The sequence below is a fragment of the Pinus tabuliformis genome, chromosome 4_1, assembly GCF_031772625.1.
Source record: "Pinus tabuliformis cultivar Carrire ecotype Pingquan chromosome 4_1, CPIR1, whole genome shotgun sequence".
In the NCBI taxonomy this organism is placed as follows: Eukaryota; Viridiplantae; Streptophyta; class Pinopsida; order Pinales; family Pinaceae; genus Pinus; species Pinus tabuliformis.
The window spans coordinates 877,428,367-877,448,941 of NC_142303.1; the positions used below are offsets into that span (position 1 = coordinate 877,428,367).

The 20,575-nt window shown below is 37.7% G+C and overlaps 1 pseudogene; it reads right to left on the reverse strand.

Moving 5' to 3' along the window:
* Positions 1-7,613: 7,613 nt before the first annotated feature.
* On the reverse strand, positions 7,614-8,432 carry LOC149178989 (histone-lysine N-methyltransferase, H3 lysine-9 specific SUVH6 pseudogene; annotated as a pseudogene).
* Between the last annotated feature and the right edge of the window lie 12,143 nt (positions 8,433-20,575).

A 20,575-nucleotide genomic window follows, 5' to 3' on the forward strand; every position in this document is an offset into this window, starting at 1 on the left:
TCGTTGAAAATATCCATATCAGGTTAACTCATTCTCTAGAACACATCAAGCTCTATACTTGTCTGTTCCAAGAGTTTCGGGATGTTTTTACATGGTCATATGAATAAATGCTCGGCATTGACGCAAGTATAGTCATGCACGAAATATCGACTTATCCTCATGCAAATCCCATTCACTAATGGCTCGACCCAGTGCACCATAGAAAAGCAGCCGCCATCAAGGGTGAAGTTGAAAAACTTCTCAAAGCTGGATTCCTTTATCCAATACCTCTTAGAGATTGGGTGTCAAATATTATACAAGTGAAAAATAAGCAAGGCATGATATATGTTCGCATTGATTACCATGATCTCAATCATGCTTGTCCAAAGGATAACTACCCACTCCCTTCATTGATCAAATCGTTGATGAATGTGCTCGAACTGAATTCTTTTCTTTCATGGACAGTTTTTCTCGCTACAACCAGATGAACATTGCACCAACTGATCAAGATAAGACAATCTTCATCTATTCGTGGGGTAGTTTCATGTATAAAAAGCTCTCATATCGTCTTAAAAATGTTGGGGCTACATTTCATAGAGCGATGTCTTATGCATTTCAGGACATCCGAAACATTGTTCAACCTTAATTGGATGACCTTCTCGCTCATTCTCATAAGCGCCATGATCACCCTCATCATCTCTCACAATTTTTTCTTCATTGTCGACACTACAACATTTGGCTCAATCCACATAAATGTGTCTTCTCGGTCGAATCCAGACGACTCCTTAGCTTTATTGTCTCAAAGGAAGGCATTTTCCTTGATCCTCTTGAAGTTGAGGCCATACCTAATTTGAACCGTCCATCTCCATTGCACCAACTGCAGAGTCTGCAGGGAAACGCAAATTTCCTCTGTCATTTTGTACCCAATTATGCTCAGTTGGCTTCAGGGTTCACCCAGTTTCTCAAGCAAGGAACACTCTCTTTTTAAGATGGAATTTCCCAAAAGCCTTCTGATGACCTCAAGGTTGTTCTCATAAAATCTCCTTTGCTGCATCCCCCAAATTATCATTGAGATTACTTCCTTTATCTCGTTGCAGCTTGTAGCAGCATCGCTATGGTGTTGGTACAATACAATGACGAAGGCAATGAACATGTTATTTACTACCTCAGTCGCAATATCCTCGACACCGAGATGCATTATGCTCATGAAAAGAAGTTGGATCTCGCTGCTGTCTAGGTTGTTCAGTGCTTTTGACACTACATTCTCATATGCACTACCACTGTGATTTTTGAATGCAACCCCATTACCTACATCCTAACTCGTCATTTGCTAACGGGAAAGTATTCTAAATGGATTTTCATCCTATAAGAGTTTGATTTTGTGTTCATGACTGCCAAATCTAAGAAATCACTGGTTTTTGCCGAATTAGCACTCTTTTCCTGATTAGCATTGTTGACCCATGGTACTATGATATCATCGTGTATCTATAGACATCCACCTTCTGATATGTGTTGAATAAGGATGATCATCGACGCATTCGTCATCACCCCCAACCCTATCTTATTATTGAAGATACTTTATACTGCGTCGATGTCGATTCAGTTCTTCGTCGATGTATTACTCTCGAGGAGGCTGAGAGAGTTTTAAATGACTTCCATTCCAGGGAATGTGGCGGTCATATGTCTAGATATGATACTGCTAAAAAAATACTTCACGCTGGTTGCTTTTGGCCCTCCATCTTCAAGGATTGCATCCTTATTGTATGCAAATGCCATGAGTGCCAAATTTTCGAGTGAAAAATGTGAGCCCCAGCTGCTCAACTACACCCCGTTATTATCGTTGGTCCTTTTTCCAAATGGGGCATCGACTATATGTCATGTAACCCTCGTTCGTCCTGGGAGCATAGCTATATTATCATTGCTGTGGATTATTTTACCAAATGGGCTGGAGCGATGCCTACATACTCTATCGATGGTAAAATGTTAGGCCCCTATACTACTAGTGTAACCCCTTATTGTTATTAGTATAACCCACTTATTATATTGATGTACCCATGTAGTGCCCATATTGTTACTATTATGCCACATAGAAGCCCACCATTGTTACTGTTGTGCCCTACAATATTATTGTTATGTAGGCTTTGATTGTATTGGGACCACTTAGACTCCTATATATAGAAAGGAGGTATTTTAATTTGTATCATCCAAGAATTGTTCATTTATGTAATGTAAAGGAGGTTTCCCCCTCGAAGAGGCTGAATTCTAAGGCGTGGATCTCTCTTTTCTATCTTTTTGTGAGCTGGTTTCATAACATTTGGTATCAGAGCTTTGGATTCTAGGGTTGCGCTGCTCCAAACAGGTCATCGTGGAATTTTCGCTATAACTTTTTTTCTGTGACGTTTCAGAAGTCGCAAAAAAAACCCATTTGCGAAGAATTGGCGCTAAACCTTGGGTCCGAATTTCAGATCTTTTCGTGTGACATTTTTGGAGATATTATCTGCGGAAGTTGGTCTTTTTGCAGACTCCTGAATTACACTCAAAACAGGTGACCTGGGGAAAATCATCATAACTTTCTTTCTGAGCATCGGATTGAAATTTCGTAAGAAGGTACAGAAAGAGGACAGACTGTAGTTTCTGTTTATATATTTTTCAGAGTCAAAGGTTGAAACAGTGACACGTGGCACTTCATACAAGTTCGCTCTACGGAACTAGTCTATAATCAGGTCACTGCGGGAGATTGTGCATAACTTTTTCTTGGAGAATCCAATTTGGATCATACTTGTGGCATTGGAAAGTACAGAGTTACAGTCATTTCAAGGTAGAGCTCCTAAAATCAAGAAAAAGCAAGATGAGGAAGTTTGATGGCAAGGATCCGGTAAATTGGATACTTCAGATGGAGCAATATTTTGATATACATGGTGTACAACTGTTACAAAAGGTATGTATTGCATCTTCATATTTAGAACCAGATCAATTTTTATGGTACAAAGGGCTTTGTTCTCGTAAAAAACTTGTTATGTGGTCAATTTTCACGGAGGAAATGATAGCACATTATGAGGATATAAAGAGCAACACCTTCTTTAGAGCAACACCACAACAATTGGAAAAAGTAAAAGGGCTTTGTGACATAATGGAAAGCAAAATTATGGAAACCAGGAAGCATACCCCTCACAACTATAAAGATGGAAGTGTTGTTTCTCCCAGCCTTCCACAACCTACAAGGGTTACACCACAACAATTGGAAGAAAAAAGAGAAAAAGGGCTTTATTACAATTGTGATAGCAAATGCACTAAAGGTCATAGGTGTGATGAGAAGAAATTATTTTACATAGAATATGAAGAGGAGGAAGAAAAGGATCAAGAAACATCAAAAGAAGAGGATATACGTCAGGACACCACCCCAGAGAAAGAAGAAATGAATCAGACCATATGTTGTAAAGCATTGGCAAGAATTACCACTCCTCAAACTCTCAAGATAGAAGGACATATCAAAAAGAAAAAGGTGCAAGAAGTGAAAGATCACATCGAGAAAGAAGAAATGAATCCAACCATATCTTGTAATTCAATGGATGAAATTACCACTCCTCAAACTATCAAGATAGAAGGACACATCAAGAAGAAAAATGTTCAAGAAGTGAAAGATCACATCGAGCATCAAGAAATGAATCCGACCATATCTTGTAAAGGACTGGAAGAAATTACCGCTCCTCAAAAGATAGAAGGACATATCAAGAAGAAAAAGGTTCAAGTAGAGAAAGATCATATCGAGCATCAACAGCAAGTTCTCCAACTTTTAAAGGATAACGCCACTTCGGTGCAAAATCAAATGAAACAACAGGTAGATCAACATCGTAGTGAAAATTTTTTTGATGTGAGTGATTGGATATTTTTACTGCTACTTCTCAAGCAAGCTATTTATGAGAAGGAAATGTTGGCAATACTACATGCACTTAAAAAATGGCGACCTTACCGAATGGGAAGATGCTTCAAGGATGAGGATGTGGAAGCATTGTTTTGTGCTATTTATATTATCCAACCAAATTGGATAAACGAAGCAACGGATGAATGGAAGAAGAACGAAGAAGTATGGCCACTTATTCAAAAGTTGCAAAAGATCCCAATTCAAGCAATATTGCCAGAAATTGAAGAGGAAGGAAAAATCATATTGGAACCTGGAGCAGTCACAGAAACAAGAACCCGACAGCTACGGAATCGATCAATTTCAGAGTATCTCATCAAGTGGAAGAACTTACCCGCTGAATATTCCACATGGGAGGACAAGAATTTTATATAGAAGCATCAAGAACTACTCAAGCGTTGAGGACAACGCTTTTTGAAGGAGAGGGGCATGTTAGGCCCCTATACTACTAGTGTAACCCCTTATTGTTATTAGTATAACCCACTTATTATATTGATGTACCCATGTAGTGCCCATATTGTTACTATTATGCCACATAGAAGCCCACCATTGTTACTGTTGTGCCCTACAATATTATTGTTATGTAGGCTTTGATTGTATTGGGACCACTTAGACTCCTATATATAGAAAGGAGGTATTTTCATTTGTATCATCCAAGAATTGTTCATTTATGTAATGTAAAGGAGGTTGCCCCCTCGAAGAGGCTGAATTCTAAGGCGTGGATCTCTCTTTTCTATCTTTTTGTGAGCTGGTTTCATAACATAAAATGACTACTCAGTTTCTATTCAACAATGTTATTTCCAGGTTTGGAGTGCGTCAAGCCATTGTCACTGACCATGGCTAACACTTCTGAGATTACATGAAGGTTGAACTGACTTCTACATTGGGTTTACGCCATGGTGGATCAATTGCGTATTACCCTCAAGCCAATGGCCAAGTTGAAGTTGTGAACAAAGTCTTGGTTACAATGCTTCAGCCCACCATTGGGATGCACAAGTCAAATTTGCATCTCATGTTCTTTTCATCTCTATGGGTTTACCAAACCTCGACCAAGGATGCAAGTGGATTTACATCATTCCCGCTAGTCTACTGTGTGGAAGCAACTTGACCGATTGAATGTGAAATTCCATCCTTTAAGTTGGCTATAAAACGTCTCCCCAAGACCTCACCTCAGGAAGACTATCTCTTGTATTTATAAGGACTGGATGAGACTCGTCGTCTTACTGCTTTGGTCATCGAAGCACAGAAAAATGAGTCAAATCCCATTTTGATGAGTTCGTTTCTCCTCATGCTTTTTCCGAAGGCGATATCGTCCTTCTATATGATGAGGCTAATGATAAGGTGAGAGTAGGAAAGTTCAAACCCATGTGGCATGGGCCCTACATTGTTCAATGTGTGTTACAGAAAAGAACCTATGAGCATATTAACTACGAGGAAAATCCCTTAGACAAGCCCCATAATTGGATTTATCTCAAAATGTACTATGCTTAGGTCATCTTGCATGGTTACTTTTGTATAATAAGTGTGTAATTCATTTTTGTGAAGTGTGGTTTGGTGTGTTATTTTGCAAGTAGCTTTCATGCTTATTATGTTTTTGCCTACTTTCGAGATGTTGAAGTCTCCTCACATCGGTTTTGCTAATGGTGCTTACCGAAGTACCCAGAATCTATCATCTCCAGCATGGGCCATTTATGACCCCCATGGTGAGTTGATTGATATTAAAGGTATTTGACTAGGTCAAACAACTAATAACATCGTTGAATATAGTGCAACTATCAAATTGGCATTCGAGATTTGGTTGTCAACCTTGATTCACAACTTGTCGTTATTCAACTCAACGGGCAATATTCCATTAGAAACCCTCATATATTGAGAATGTATCTACGTATTCATCTATTTGAGAGAAATTTTGATTACATTACATATCATCATATTCCTAAACATATGAAAATATTGAGAAATGCATTAGCTAATTATATGTTAGATATACATTTGCGAAACATGTAAAAAAATAAAATTATTTGTGTCATAGTAAGAAAGAAAATATAGCATATATATATATATATATATATATATATATATATATATATATATATATATATATATATATATATATTTGTGTGTGTGTGTCAATAATTTTTTTCATACATCAGGACCCCAAAAAATAATATGTTTATTCAAACACATCCATGGCTCACAGGCCTTATATATTTGTGGATCACAGTCCTCAAAAAATGTGGAATGCTAGGCCTATGCACTAATAAACATGATTCTCATGGTAGCATGTAACTTCTCTGACTACATGAGTTAGCAGTCGACGGATATGGTCTGATACTCGCACCCTATGCCTTTGGTATTGACATGGGATATCAGACACCTAGGCATACTCTCGGATATTATGCATCAATCTCTTGAGGTTCTGCACGATCTCTTCCTCATTATTGTTTCCTTCCTCATAAGGAGTGACATCGAAATGATGAGCAACATGCCTCAAAGTTGGGGACATCCCAAGAGGGCATTCTCGTCCAACATCTGCATCCATAAAATTGAAATGTTGCTAATACATATATTTAAAAAACAACAAAAAACATCAAAATATTAAAAAAAAATGTTTTTTTACCTTCATCGTCAAAGCCCTCCCAATATGGGAGTGGCATATCTGGATCTCCACGGGAATTGGTACCACTGTAAGGCCAATCCTCCACACGATGAGTTGTCATCATAGCCATGAGAAGGAAGTGGGCTTATAGGACATCTGTTGGTCCCTCGTAACCTTGGACATCAACTTTCTCCAAAAGACCATCCGTGGGTCTCGTGGAATCGGTGGATGCACCTTAGTCAGGTGGTATTAGAACAACATAACTCGCTCCAGGAATAAGGTCACTAGCACAAACCCAAAGAAAAAATACTTCAGGTTTCTCGGCACAACTTTTGATAGCTAGCACTTCATGTTGATTTTCATAGATTCTGCCTAATTAAAAATAGTGGGAATTATGCAATCGATAGTGTACATAAACTTTGATTTGTTAGTCTCATGTGGCGCTTGGGACCGAACCACTCTGTTGATGGTAAACAATAACACTCTCAACATAAGATCTTGAATAGTTGCAATCTTGATCTTGCCAGTTTTGAATTTGAGAGCTTTTGGGTAATGTTCGGCAGGTAACATGGACACACTTCCCCCATTCAGCCTTGACCCATATAGGTTGACTGGTTCCCCTCTCTGGGGCAGTCCTGTGATGAAATAAATGTGTGAAGTCTCCAACTCCACCTCTTGGTAATCGATGATGAAATTTTCTTGATTTATGTCTGAAAGACTAATTAGGTACTGTAGGAGCTCAGGTTGAGCCCTCGTCACTGGTGTGAGAAAGAACTTGAGGAGACCACGGTTCCTCAAAGCCTACAAGCAATTTGGATTAGCTATTTCTTAAGTATCGATATCCACCACTTTCAACAATTTTCTTCCTGCAAAAACCATTTAATGAAGTCAATGATCATGTTTTGACAAGAAAATTTGGATTCAAGCAGTCGAATGTATAAAAAAACATGTTTTGTCTTTTCTCACAGCATCGGCGCGACTGTTTTAAAACAGTGGCGTCAACAATGTGAATGGTGGTTTCCTTAACCCTTAAATTGCGCCGGCCGACGATGAATTTTTTTCGCCAAATCAATAGTGAATCCCCCATCTTCCACGAAGTCAGAGGTTGCACCAGCCTCAAAATTGCACTGCCTTCAAGCCCAGCTCTGGTTGACCAGGCTGTCTTTTTAACTGGAATTTGAATACTGAGTATCCAGATGCCCCTTTATCAAGCCAGTATTTCTGCACATCATAAAGGCCATCATATGTATATACTACATTGACGGTGGCTTTTCTGTTTTCATGAATTCCAGTATTCTTTTGCTTGTGTCCACGGATAACTCTCACCGGTGTCTTCCTATCTATGCTGTTCTTAAGAGCCAAGTTTCCGCTTTCAAGTTTCTGGTGTTTGTTCTGCCTTTTGTCCCCACTATAGTTATTTCCACCATGGCCAGCGTATATCAACACATCCCCACGGTCTATATCATCTTCATAACCACCTGATACCACGATGCCGGTAGCCAGTGTCACATTTCCTTGTTTCAAGAAATCAATCCCAGCCTGTGTCTGCCGATGAAGACCCACAATGCAGAGCTCAATTCTATAATGAAATTGGTCTCCAACTTCTACTCCAGGAACAGTTCCCACAATTTGTTTACCCGTATTGACATACCGATTATTATCTCTTAACATTTTGGATGCTTTTAGATCGACACGCAAACATTTACCAGCTAGTGCACGTTCTTGAACTTGGGTTTCATGATTCTGCAACAATTTCCGGCAAGTCACTTGAAATAATCTCAAAGTTTCTTTAACTTTTGACCGGGTATGGGCTTTTCCAAATTTAGGAACTGCATTAGATGGGGGAAGCTTTGGGGCATTTGTCACAAGCCTAGAAGGATAGAGTGGATCTGCGGTTCTGATATTCTTTGAAGAGAGCTGCTTAGGGGTTGACATACCTTTATAAGAATGTCATTTCTTGATCATATGGGCCACCTGATTAGCTTTCTCTATTTTAGGTCGTACCTTGACACTCATAGGTGGAACAGGAGTTGCATATCTCCCACAGCGAGGAGGAAAATCCCTGACTGCAGATGGTTTCATAGGTGGAACAGGAGATGCATACCTCCCACAGCCAGGAGGAAAATCCCTGACTGCAGATGGTTTCATAGGTGGAACATGAGATGCATATCTCCCACAGCCGGGAGGAAAATCCCCGACTGCAGATGGTTTGATTGGCTTCTGAAGCTTAAGAATAAGGTTACTTTCCTCTGAACCGTTGTTGTTGTCGTCCTTGTCAATTATTATTTTCCCTTTCCCTCCAATTTTATTCAGAGGTTGACTATAATTAGCATTGACACTCTTGCCATACTTGAGCTTATGTAAATGTAGATTTTTCAAAGCATCGTCTTCTTCACTTGGGCGTTTACCCAAAATGCTCTTACCAGTAGCATCATATTGAGAGTAATCAGGCTCACCAGAATATCTGAGAATGTTATGTTCTGTTTGGTTTCCCATTCCCACTTCAGGGATCCCCTACCAGAATATATTATATATTATTTCGAACAGTTCCTCGTGTCCATATAAGAGAATGATCAACAGATTGACAAATGTTTCAAAAAAGACAGGTGCAGAAATCACTAACACCATAAAAGCTTGCAATAGGATCACCATAATAGGAATAATTTTCAAGATTCAAGCAAGGAAAATAATTAAAATAAAAGAGAATTTGATAATGCAATTAAGAAAAGATCAACTACATTTCACAACAAATAATAAATAATTGCATAAAACATCATATCTATGATGTTTATGGCATCTCCAGTACAGGCCAAGAGAATATTTCAGAATGGTCGAAGCAAGGCATTTGACCTAGGAAGCAGTAGTGAGTATTATCGATCCTAGGGTTTCTTGAATAAAAGACAGACAATTCAGACGGACACCGTAAATTGGATCCTATCGTTTCTTTTAAATTATCATGCTCACCTGTATCATTCTCCAAATAATCCGGTCATCACATATCTATGAATATCATCCACCTGGGTGATGATAACACATTCAAGGAATGAAATCAACGGTTGAGGTCGTGCAGAAAACGTCAATTCAATGAAGAAGTGGAGCATGGAGATCGGTAAAAGATTTAGGAATACGGGCTATGCAAATGCCAGTTATGATCTAATCAGGTAATGCATTTTAATTGTTTCTCGATTGCGGTGACAGAACTTACTATTTTTTCATGAATATAAAAGAAATATTTACGCCAATGACAATTATGATTTTTAAAAGACTCAAGGCTTCAACTTAAGTATTTCATTGGAATTTTCATAGACCTTTAATGGATCCACGATTCTCATTTCATAGTTGAGAGCCATAAGTACATTATTATGGTCATGGCACTAGTCTTATAGTTCATAGTGATAGTTACAAAGGAATTTATTAGTATGATCACTACATTATTAATTTATGCACAATTGTTGCCCTATCCTTATCAGAAATATTGAAACAATAGATTTGCTTATTGTTTTCTTGGTCAGCAACAAAGCACAATTACAATTTTAAAAAATTGGCAAATCAGAGGCAGAAATCACTCATTGTATTATTTTGGTGGCCAAAGGGTACAAGTTGATCCTAGTTCCAACCCTAATCAAATAGTTTGAGAGTTCAAAGTGATAGTTACATAGGACTTTATTAGTATGATCACTACATGATTAACTCTATGCACAATTGTTGCCATTTCCTTATTATAGATCTTTAGACATCACATCTCTTAAGTGTCTCCTCGCCTTGTGCTACAAAGCAACAACTTAAAATCATAATTTTCAAAATCTAGTAGCATGAACCAAAAACTAGTTAGTGTGTTGGTTTGGAAGCTAAGGGGTACAAGTTGATGGTAGTTCCAACCAACCCACCATGTTAGATCTCACATGGATAGGGAAGTCTAAGAGCCCTAATGGTAGTTTTTCAGAGGTGGTTTCCAGGGAAACCAATGGTTCAAAATAACCCCTTAGCCCTAATATCAAGCTTCACCTCCTAAACAAGAAAATCTAATTCAGCCCTAGCAAGTTCATATGTTTATGGCATCTCCAAAGGCATAAGGGGGTGTTGCAAATTGATCTAACCACTACAGTACACATAGGCCATAACACTGTGAATAATTATGAATGGTTCAAGCCAAACATTTTCCTTTTTCAAATGGAAACAAAAATCATGATTATGGATCTTAGAATTTTCCTTGTGTAATTATTAAAAGATTTGGGGTTATTAATAGAAATCTTTTGGGGGTTTTGATAGAAATCTGACTAAATTACCCACACAAGTTGGATGAAAGCAGTGATGGGAAAGTCATTAAATTTGGAGAAACAAAAGACCGATCAGCAGGCTCTCCAGAAACAACAAAAGTTGTCTCAAGAACTCAGGATGCTTCAAGTTGCACCTCAGTAGGAAAGGAAGGTCAAAGAAGAACAAATCACATAGCTGCAATTACAGGTAGAGAAATTCAAAGGTTATCCGAGGATTAATGAATTCAAGAAAGAAACCCTGGAAGTGAGTAAAGCCTTATCACCACAATTGAATATTCTTTTCCATAAAATATCATCGGTTGACCCATTATGCATCATCACTACATCACTCATTTAAAAGGCAGTTGACACCAGGCTAGAATTCGAAAACACAGACGATAAGGTCACAAAATTTCTCTCTTGGAAAATTTCAGAAGAAGGCATGGCTACTAATCTACCAAAAATCCAAGAATTGCACAAAGAAGTCTTGTTTTCAGAGTGGGAATCACAATTAATAAAGGTTGAAAGAGCTACTTCCAGCGAGAGGGCTACAATGAACAGTGTGATCGAGTTGGTAAATGACAGCTTACATGGAGCTAACTTGATCACTGATTGCTCCCAATGAAAGCTCTCGAAGGCAAAAGTGCTAGAAAATGAATGGAGACACGATCTAGCAAAGAGAGAAGAACAAATCGGCAAAGTGAAAAACTTGACTTGGGATGCATTTTGGTTATTCTTAGTCAAGCCGCACAGCGAGAAAATGGCCACCAAATTCCTTGCCGATGTTGTCAATCACATGGTTCCCGAGCTTTCTGATGCCATAGACACAGGTCAACTACATTCAAGGCTGAGTCATCCTCCAGAAATGTGAGAAATGCTCTCAATTTGCCAGTTACGAGTGCAAGAGGAGATGTAGATAAAATGAATTAGTTCAAAGCCTATCAAATTGTTATTTTCATAAATAAAATCCCATATTTTCATGTTTGTAGTTTTGACAACTCAAAGTGATTTTTATTGACAGTTAGTTTTTATTTTTATTATTTAAACCCTTTCATGTCTTTGAAGAAAGGGTCCTCAATTTACATAAAAACTTAATTTGAGAAGTTATACATTTGTACTTCTGAATATATTTTTATCAGTTGTCGACGAAAATTCTACATTTTTGTGAAGAAACGTTTTCAAGACCCACACTTTTGTATCTCTTGGATGTTTTCTCAAATAAGAAAATGGAATCGAAGTCTTATTTACATTGGAAAGACTCAAATGCATGCGGTATTTCTATCACTGTTCTTTTGTCTTATTTCCTTATGTGATGAATCATTCCTTCTAAAAAGTTTCTATTGTTGATGTATGTATGCTCCTCAAATAATTCTTTATCATGTCATTTCTGAAGATTTAGAAATGTTATACTTTAAAGACATATGTTAGCGATATACATTGTTATGAACGCGATATGTTTTATTTATAATTACTTTGTTTAATTTCTTAAACAAAGTAATCATTATCTATAATTTCATCTTTCTATTAATTAGTAATTCATCTATATGATTATTTATCTATTAGAAATAATTAGAAATCGCATTGTTAATACATTACCTGGGTTAGATAAGTATATTTGTATATTTTTGAGTTATAGATTAAAGCACTTATCATATTTATTATACATTATAAAACAACCATCATTCAAACCATTCATTATATGGGAAACTAGTCCCATAATATCCAGTCGGAGCCACCATACCAAACAGAGAAGGAGCTGTACAAAGGTCCAGATCTAGTGGTTATCCCAAATGTTGGTGCTAGAATTTTAGAGGCATCAATAGTACCCAATAGTAGTGAGCTCAAGAAGGTGATTTTGAGAGAGTTTAATGCAAAACCATATTCAGGTCACCCAAGTTATCAAAAGAAACTAACAATAGTGAAGAGATTATATTATTGGCAGAATTTGAAGAGCGATATAGTAGAGTTTGTGGTGAGATGTTTTGAGTGTTAGCTAGTGAAATAAAAGTGTAAACATTGAGGTGGACTGCTACAGCCGATCACGATTCAGGAATGATAATGGGAAGCCATTTCGATGGAATTCATCACAAGGTTGCCAAAGATAGTGAGACAACATGATTCCATTACGGTTATCATAGACATGTCAAAAAAGGTTGCATATTTCATTCCAATAAAGTATACATTCTTAGTTAGCGATGTGGCACAGATATTAATTAGAGATGTAGGTAGACTACATGGTGTTCCAAAGAATATTGTGTTATACATGGATGAAAAGTTCGCTTCCAAGTTTTGGAAGGAGTTATTTGCAGGTTTGGGCACAAAGTTTTCCTTCAACACAACTTATCATTCATAGACAGATGGGCAGACAAAGAGGCTCAACAAGATATTTTAGCACATGTTGAGGATGTATGTGATGCATCAACAACGGAAGTGTGAAGAGTATGTCCCTTTGGTAGAGTTCACATTGAGGCATTGTATGGGCGGAGTTGTAACACTCCCATCGGTTGGAGTGATATCATTAGCATGGTGTTCATTTGACCAAATATGTTGGAAGACATGGAACAAGAAATGTAGGTGATAAAAAAGAATCTAGAGGAAGCATGGGATAAGAAAAAAAATCTATGCAGAGAGGAATAGGATTTTCAAGGAGTTATAGGTTGGGGAACAAGTGTACTTGTGAATGAAACTGAAGAACATCTCCTTGTGGATTGGATCACGTGCCAAGGTGGAAACATGGTTTTGTGGACCCTTCTGTATCATTGAGGATTGGGTGAGTAGCCTATCGACTTGAATTGCTTCCAACAGTCAAAGTCCATGATGTTTTCCATGTATCGTTTCTTAAGAAGTATGTTAAGGACGTTGAACATGTGATTGACTGGTCTGTATTGTAGGTCGAACCAAATGGAGAATTCCAGTCAGAGCCTAAGTATATATTTTAGACAAAGTGCTCATGCTCTGGTACTGAGCAATCGAGCAAGTTAAATTGAAATGTAAGCACTTTGGGCTGATGAAGCTACATGGGAGATGGCGGGTTAGATGTGACCTATGTATCCTTCCCTGCTTGTTGGTTGAGGCAAAGTCATTTTGGTATGGTGTTTTGGTGTGATTTTGGTATATGTTGCAATATATGTTTTGTTGTATGCTTTGATGATTTTGGTTTATGTACATATGTATATGGATGTAAATATCACTATGAGCTATGTTATAAATCTCTAATATGCGGTATGGGTGTCATCTCATCAGGATGTTATGTTGTTATGTTTTCATGTTGGTTTCTCCTCAACAAGATGATCATTGTAAATACTACATCGAGTTAAGTTATAAATCTCCATAGGCAGTATATTTTTCTTGTAGTAGTTTTGTTGTTATAGGTGTTTTTAAACACCGAGGATGATGTTCCCTGAAGGTGGAGGGTTTTGTAAGAGCCCTTTTGGAAATTTTTTAATCTTAGGTATGTTCTATGATTAGAGCAATTTATTTCAATTTTCACAATTACCTCAATATCATTTCTTATTAGCAATCACATCAGCATTAAAGTAAATTGAAGATAGAACATAAACATAAATCACATAATACAAGCCAAGATAAGAGGACACAAGATGTGGTGCTAGCCAGGGACAAACTAGAATGTGGGGAAAATCTTGATCAATTCTTCTTACATTTTCTTCAATAGCTCAACAGAGAGAGAGCGAGAGAGAGAGAGAGAGAGAGAGAGAGAGAGAGAGAGAGATAGTAAATTTACAATAGAAGTCAACACTTTGACTTATCTAGATAAGAGCATAGATCATCTCTAAGAAGATGATACATGAGATAAGTTGAAGACATGTTGCTTCAAATGATTCTCCAAGGTGACTCCTTCAACTATCATTGTGTTTCATCTCGTCATCGTGATGCACCTCACCACGTTGCACCATGTTGCACCCATCATCACAATGCTAGACCTGATGACCATGTTGTACAAATCATACTGTTGCACCTTATGCTCCACCAATGTCCCATGTGACATTGTTGCACCATGCTGCCACAGTTGTCCCATGTGCCATTGTTGTACCATGCTACCACAGTTGTCTCATGTGCCATAGTTGCATCATGCTGCCACACTACTGTCCCATGTGGTATGCCAAACCGTGTTGACATACATCATGCCTCATGTGCTTGCAGCACCATCTTGTCATGTTTTCCATGCTTTCTATTATCCTATGTTTTCCTTAGCATTCCTTTTTTGTCCCATTTACTATGCAGTTGTAGTTGCTATCCCTAGTAGTCATGTTATACCTTGTTTTTGTCCCCTTTCTATTGTCCCCTTAGCCTTTCCATACCTTGATGCTATCCCATGTGTCTTAGCAGCCCCATGTAGCCCAACTGTACCATTTAGTAGCACTACCTTCCTGGGCATGTTTGAGCCCTCAAACTCTCCATGTTGTCCCTGTTTTCGGGTGGTTAGGACTATGACCTATCACAATCCCATGCTATCACATACAACCCAGATTTTGCTACCCCAAACAACCCTTATTCAACTCGGCCTACCCTCTGTCTCCTTCTAGCGGCTCGGCGCCTTGTTTTAGGCCTTAAAACAGTCCTTCCTTTCAGCCGCATTAGGCCTATGGCTAGGGCACCATTGGTATATTTAGGACAATTTCTATCTTCATATTAATAGTGGCTAGGATACCCTTGCGATAGCGTAGGTTAGGGCTGCCTTCTTGGAATGCGTTAGGGCTACCTTTAGGAAAACGTTTAGGGCTTCCTTAGAACAACATTAGGGATGCCTTTAGGACGGTGTTTAGCGCTGCCTTAGAACAACGTTTAGGGCTTCCTTCTTTGCTACAGCTAGGGAAACCTCTTTTCCTCCAATGTCTAGGGCTTCCACTCCCAGATTTCTCTTCCACTAAACCCCAAGACAAGTGGAGAGAAGTCAAGATAGAAGTGTGTGTTAGAAATGACTCTCAAGTAATCTCCTTTTATACCAAAACATTGAGCACATATGGGGTTTATTTGGTTGTTGGCCGACTTTGACGAATTGTCTTATAACACAAATAAAGTCATAACTCCATGAATACTTATTGAAATCGGATGATATTTAGATCAATCCTACACCTCTCGATGGGAGGGATCCATGAAAAATATCAGCTACCATAAATAAGATGACCCACATGGAGTTTGGCCCTAGTTGCCAATTTTAACAAAATTCCATCGAATAAAAGGAAATAAAGGAAAAATAATAATCACAGATGATGGGACACTTTTTCCAAGCTTAATGTTGGGAAAAATCTTAGTGATGGGCATCACATGTGATTAGTTATGGCTATGTAAATTGGAAAAGGCAATGGCCAAAGATTTGGAATGGAAAATGGAATTTTTGGCATAATTATTTCTAAAAGCGATGGAAATTAGGATAAAAAGGAGGTGAAAGGTCACATGTTTCATGTGAGGAAAATGAAGGAAAATAATGGAAAATGAGGAAAATAGAGGCCTCATTCATGAAAAGGATTCTAAAGATCAATTGGTAACCTTTTGTCAGTTCAATGTTGGAGCACTCTCTCATTATTCTCTATCTCTCATAGACTTGGAGACTTGGATTTTTCTTGGAGCACTCTTGGAGGGTGTGGCATACTTATATTCTTGGAGCAAGAAGGAAAAAGAAGAGTAGAAAAGCATAGGAGGGCATCAAAGTCAACAACTCATCATATGTTATTGTAGCTATCGAGTTGGATGTATGTTTCCTTCACTAGTTTTGGCATGCATGACATATGCATGTGGTTTGTTTGTTTTGATATGTCATTAGCATGGAGGATGGCATTTCTTACAGTGGATTTCCTAACCTTTCCATTTCGGATAGCCATGGTGATTTTGGGATTATTTTTCATTGTTTTGTTTTTGTTGGTTCTCATGTTTCCTTAGCTTGGGTTGAGTTATTAGTCTCGTAGCCTTGGTTGTACAAATGCTTTGGAGCCCTAAAATAACTTGGGTTGATTTCTTAGTCCCGTAGCCTTAATTAGACAAAAGCTCTAGACCCCTTGGTAGTTTGAGTTACTAGTCCCATAGCCTTGGTTGGAAAAACGCTCTAGAGCATCATAAAGTTGTGGGTTGAGTTACTAGTTCTAGATCCTTCGTTAGACAAACACTTTGGAGCTATGAATGATTGGGATAAATAATAATTTTATGGTGGTTTTGGTGATGTCTCATTGTGAGGTGGAATCACTATTTTATGGATTGATATGGATGGCATCTGGAAGCCCTGGATGATTTTTTATTGATGTGGATGGCCTAAGGAAGGCATGGAGACTATGATTTGGTAGGGATGCCATTTGGATTGACAAATTTACCAACATTTTTTATGTGAATAATGAATAAAATCATTAGAAACTATTTGGACAATTTTTTCATTAAGGGAAAACCCCAAACCCTCGCTAATGAGCCATAAAGGGAATTTATAATGGTCAGAGAAGAATTCGAAGGAGTATAAAGAAATATTATTATTGTTTTATATGGAAAAAACAAATTGTTTGGGCAATCCATTTAAAAATTGAAATGGAAATTGAATTTGAACAATATATTTTGTATACTAATGAATGGAGAAAAAGGGATTGGTGGAGTATTTTTTCAAAACAGTTATGTAGTGAGCAATGTAAATTAAATGAACATAAAAAGAATTATGCCTCATGAGTTACAGTTTACTGCCATAATGTATTCTTTGAAAATTTGGAGACCTCATCTTATGGGACAACAGTTTGAGTTGAAGATATACCATAGTGTTTTGAAATATTCATTTGAATAGTTAACAATGAATGCAAAGTTAGATAACTGGCTTGAATTCTCCTTTTGAATATCACTATAATACCAAACACATTAAGGGAAAAGAAGACAAGCTGGTTGATACACTCGACAAAAGGGTACATGAGATGTATGCTACATCCATAAGTGTGTATAATACATATTTAAATTTAAAATTTATGATATTGCAAATTTAGATTGGCACTTTTTACAAGTCAAAAAATAAATATAATGGTTATGAGTTAAAAGATCATAGAACCCTCACATATAGGGATAAATTTATATGTGACAAATTCATAAAAGTAGAAATATCTAATATTACGGGATATGCATAATGTTCCCTATGATAGAAACATAGGTTACTAGAAGACTATTGTAGCTATAAAAGGTTAATATATTTTACTGGGCCTAAAGAAGGATGAAGCATGTTGATTTTTGTAGCTTGGGAGGTACTCCAAGCCTTGAGGATCGAGTGTTTGTAGGAAGGAGCTCGACTAATGGCCTTCTCCACTTGAAACCCAAGCTTCGGGTTTCGCACATATCCATGTTGGGGACAAAACCATGGAGATATTTCGACATGTGATGGATGAAGATGATAGTACTCGGAGAGACAAATCCCTCAATTTGAGTTGTGGTTGAAGAGAAATAAATATTTGAAGTTGAGATGGGTAAATTAGTCTAGTTGGGAAGGTGATATTGAGGTTAATGTAGTTCCCAAAGACAAGTTATGTGGAGCCATTTCATGGCTATAAATATAGGTCAAGTTTGAGGCATTTAGACACATCCAAGAAGCATCTTTCATAGTCTAGACATCAAGAAAGATAGTGCAACTACAGGTAGCGTGAGTGCACGAAAGTACAAGTGCATGAATGCGTGAGTACATGAATGTGAGTGCATGAATCTGAATGCAAGAAAGTGTGAGTTAAGGAACATGGGAGTGCATGAAGGCGCGAGTGTAGGAATGCACATGCAGGAACACACAAGTGCAGGAACACATGAGTGCAGGAATGTGAAAGAGCAGGAACATGTGAGTGTAGGATTGCAAGAGTGCACGAACGCTCGAGTGCAGGTAACACGAGTGAGGGTTGAGCATATAGTAGACTCCACCAGGGTGATGCAAAAGCTAGGTACGACTATGTTTGTATTTTATTGATGTGTTAAGGTTAAATTGATGCTAGTGGATGGTGTCTTAGCAGATGAAAATTTGGAAGTTTGTTAGTAGAAACTATGAAGGGTTTCCTAGGTGGTTTCAAAAGAAACAAATTGATGGTCTTAAGGAGTAAAAATGTACATGTAATTCCCATAATTATAACATTACCTATATATAATAGTTTTTATTTTCTGCACATTGCAAAATCATGAGTGCTAGAAGCACAAAAGATCCCTAGATAGCTCTGAGCCATTAAGAAGAGGTAAAATGCATGAACGTTAGTATGGGTAATGAAGACATAAAGTCTAGTGGGCATGGGAGTAGAGCATATCTAATGAAGATAATAACGACCATGAAGAGTCTAAAATTGAAAGTGCAATGATAGATTTTTGATAAGGATATAATAATGCAGAACATTCTAAAGATATATGCATCCTTTGAAGATCTAAAAGTTGAACATGAGTTACACACGATGGAGGTGGAAGATAAGGCTAATCTAATTTTAGTTGATTTAGGAGAAAACCATAGTTACATTGATTCTAAGTTAGTGGGTATACTTCATTTGAGAAAGAGCCATATTGAAATATCTTGGTAGTTAAACAACGCATTGGAACCAAGAGAAAGATTAGCTAAATTTTCAAGATCTATCCTATAAATGTGAATGGGGTGGACACAATTGCATATTTAAATAGCATTCCATTGGGTTCCTATGATATTCTTGTCGGGAGAAATTGGTAGGAAAACATTAAAGGCTTTTCTTACCACAACCCTACCATGTGTACTATCTAGTAATAATCAAATAGAGTGGAATAAGTAATATAGCCTTCAGTACTAGGAATGGACGTTATGATTTTGTAGGGATGCCATTTGGATGGACAAATTTACCAACATTTTTTATGTGAATAATGAATAAAATTCTTAGAAACTATTTGGACAAACTTTTCATTAAGGGAAAACCCAAAACCCCCACTAATGAGCCATAAAAGGAAGTTATAATGGTGAGAGAAGAATACAAATGAGCAAAAAAATATTATTATTGTTTTATATGGAAAAAGGAAATTGTCTCAGCAAGCCATTTACAAATTGAATTTGAATTTGAATTTGAATTGTCCCTCTGTACTAAATTTGGCCTTATGATCAAAGTGTTGAGCCTCAAAACTGCACCTTCATATACACCCTCTCAGCCTTCTTTTTCCACTTACTTCATCCACCAATCTGTTAAATCATTGGATTATAGTCTAAAAAGAGCTTTTTACATGGTTTCTGACTATGCTTATGACTGTTGTTTGGTTTAGATTTTTGATCAGGCAGCTGCGGAAACTTGTCAGTTTCCGCAACCAGCACAAGTTTCCGCAGCCAGCACAGGATTCCGCAACTATTTTGTTAAAAGCTACGCTACAGATGTCCTATGAAGAAATGAGCCACATGGGCAAGCTACAGGTGATGGGTACATGGAACGTGTCCCTTCAAATCATCCAAATCATCCATAGAAGGTCACGGTCAACAAAGGTCAAAGGAAAAGCGAACCAAGGAATTTAGTGGTGGCACGTCTCTGTTTTGAGCATGTGAACGTTTACGTGGCACAGTCCTCAGCCCACGAAGACACCGACACAACTGGAGATCATCCCCGTAACCCGAATCCAACAGCTACCATTCCGAAGCTTTAATAGACGTGATGACACTTACACTAGATCTCAGCAGAGGAGATCTACGTGTCCTTGGCAACACAGTTAATAGCATAGGATTTAGTTAGTTAGTTTTAGTACTTTTTCATTGTAAATAACGCGTTGATGAACGCTATGAAAAAGATTTTGCGATGTAATTTTTGGAACTATTTCTATTAACACCCCACTGTACTTTGTTTTATATATGTTGTTGTTGCTTTAATACATGAGAAGACT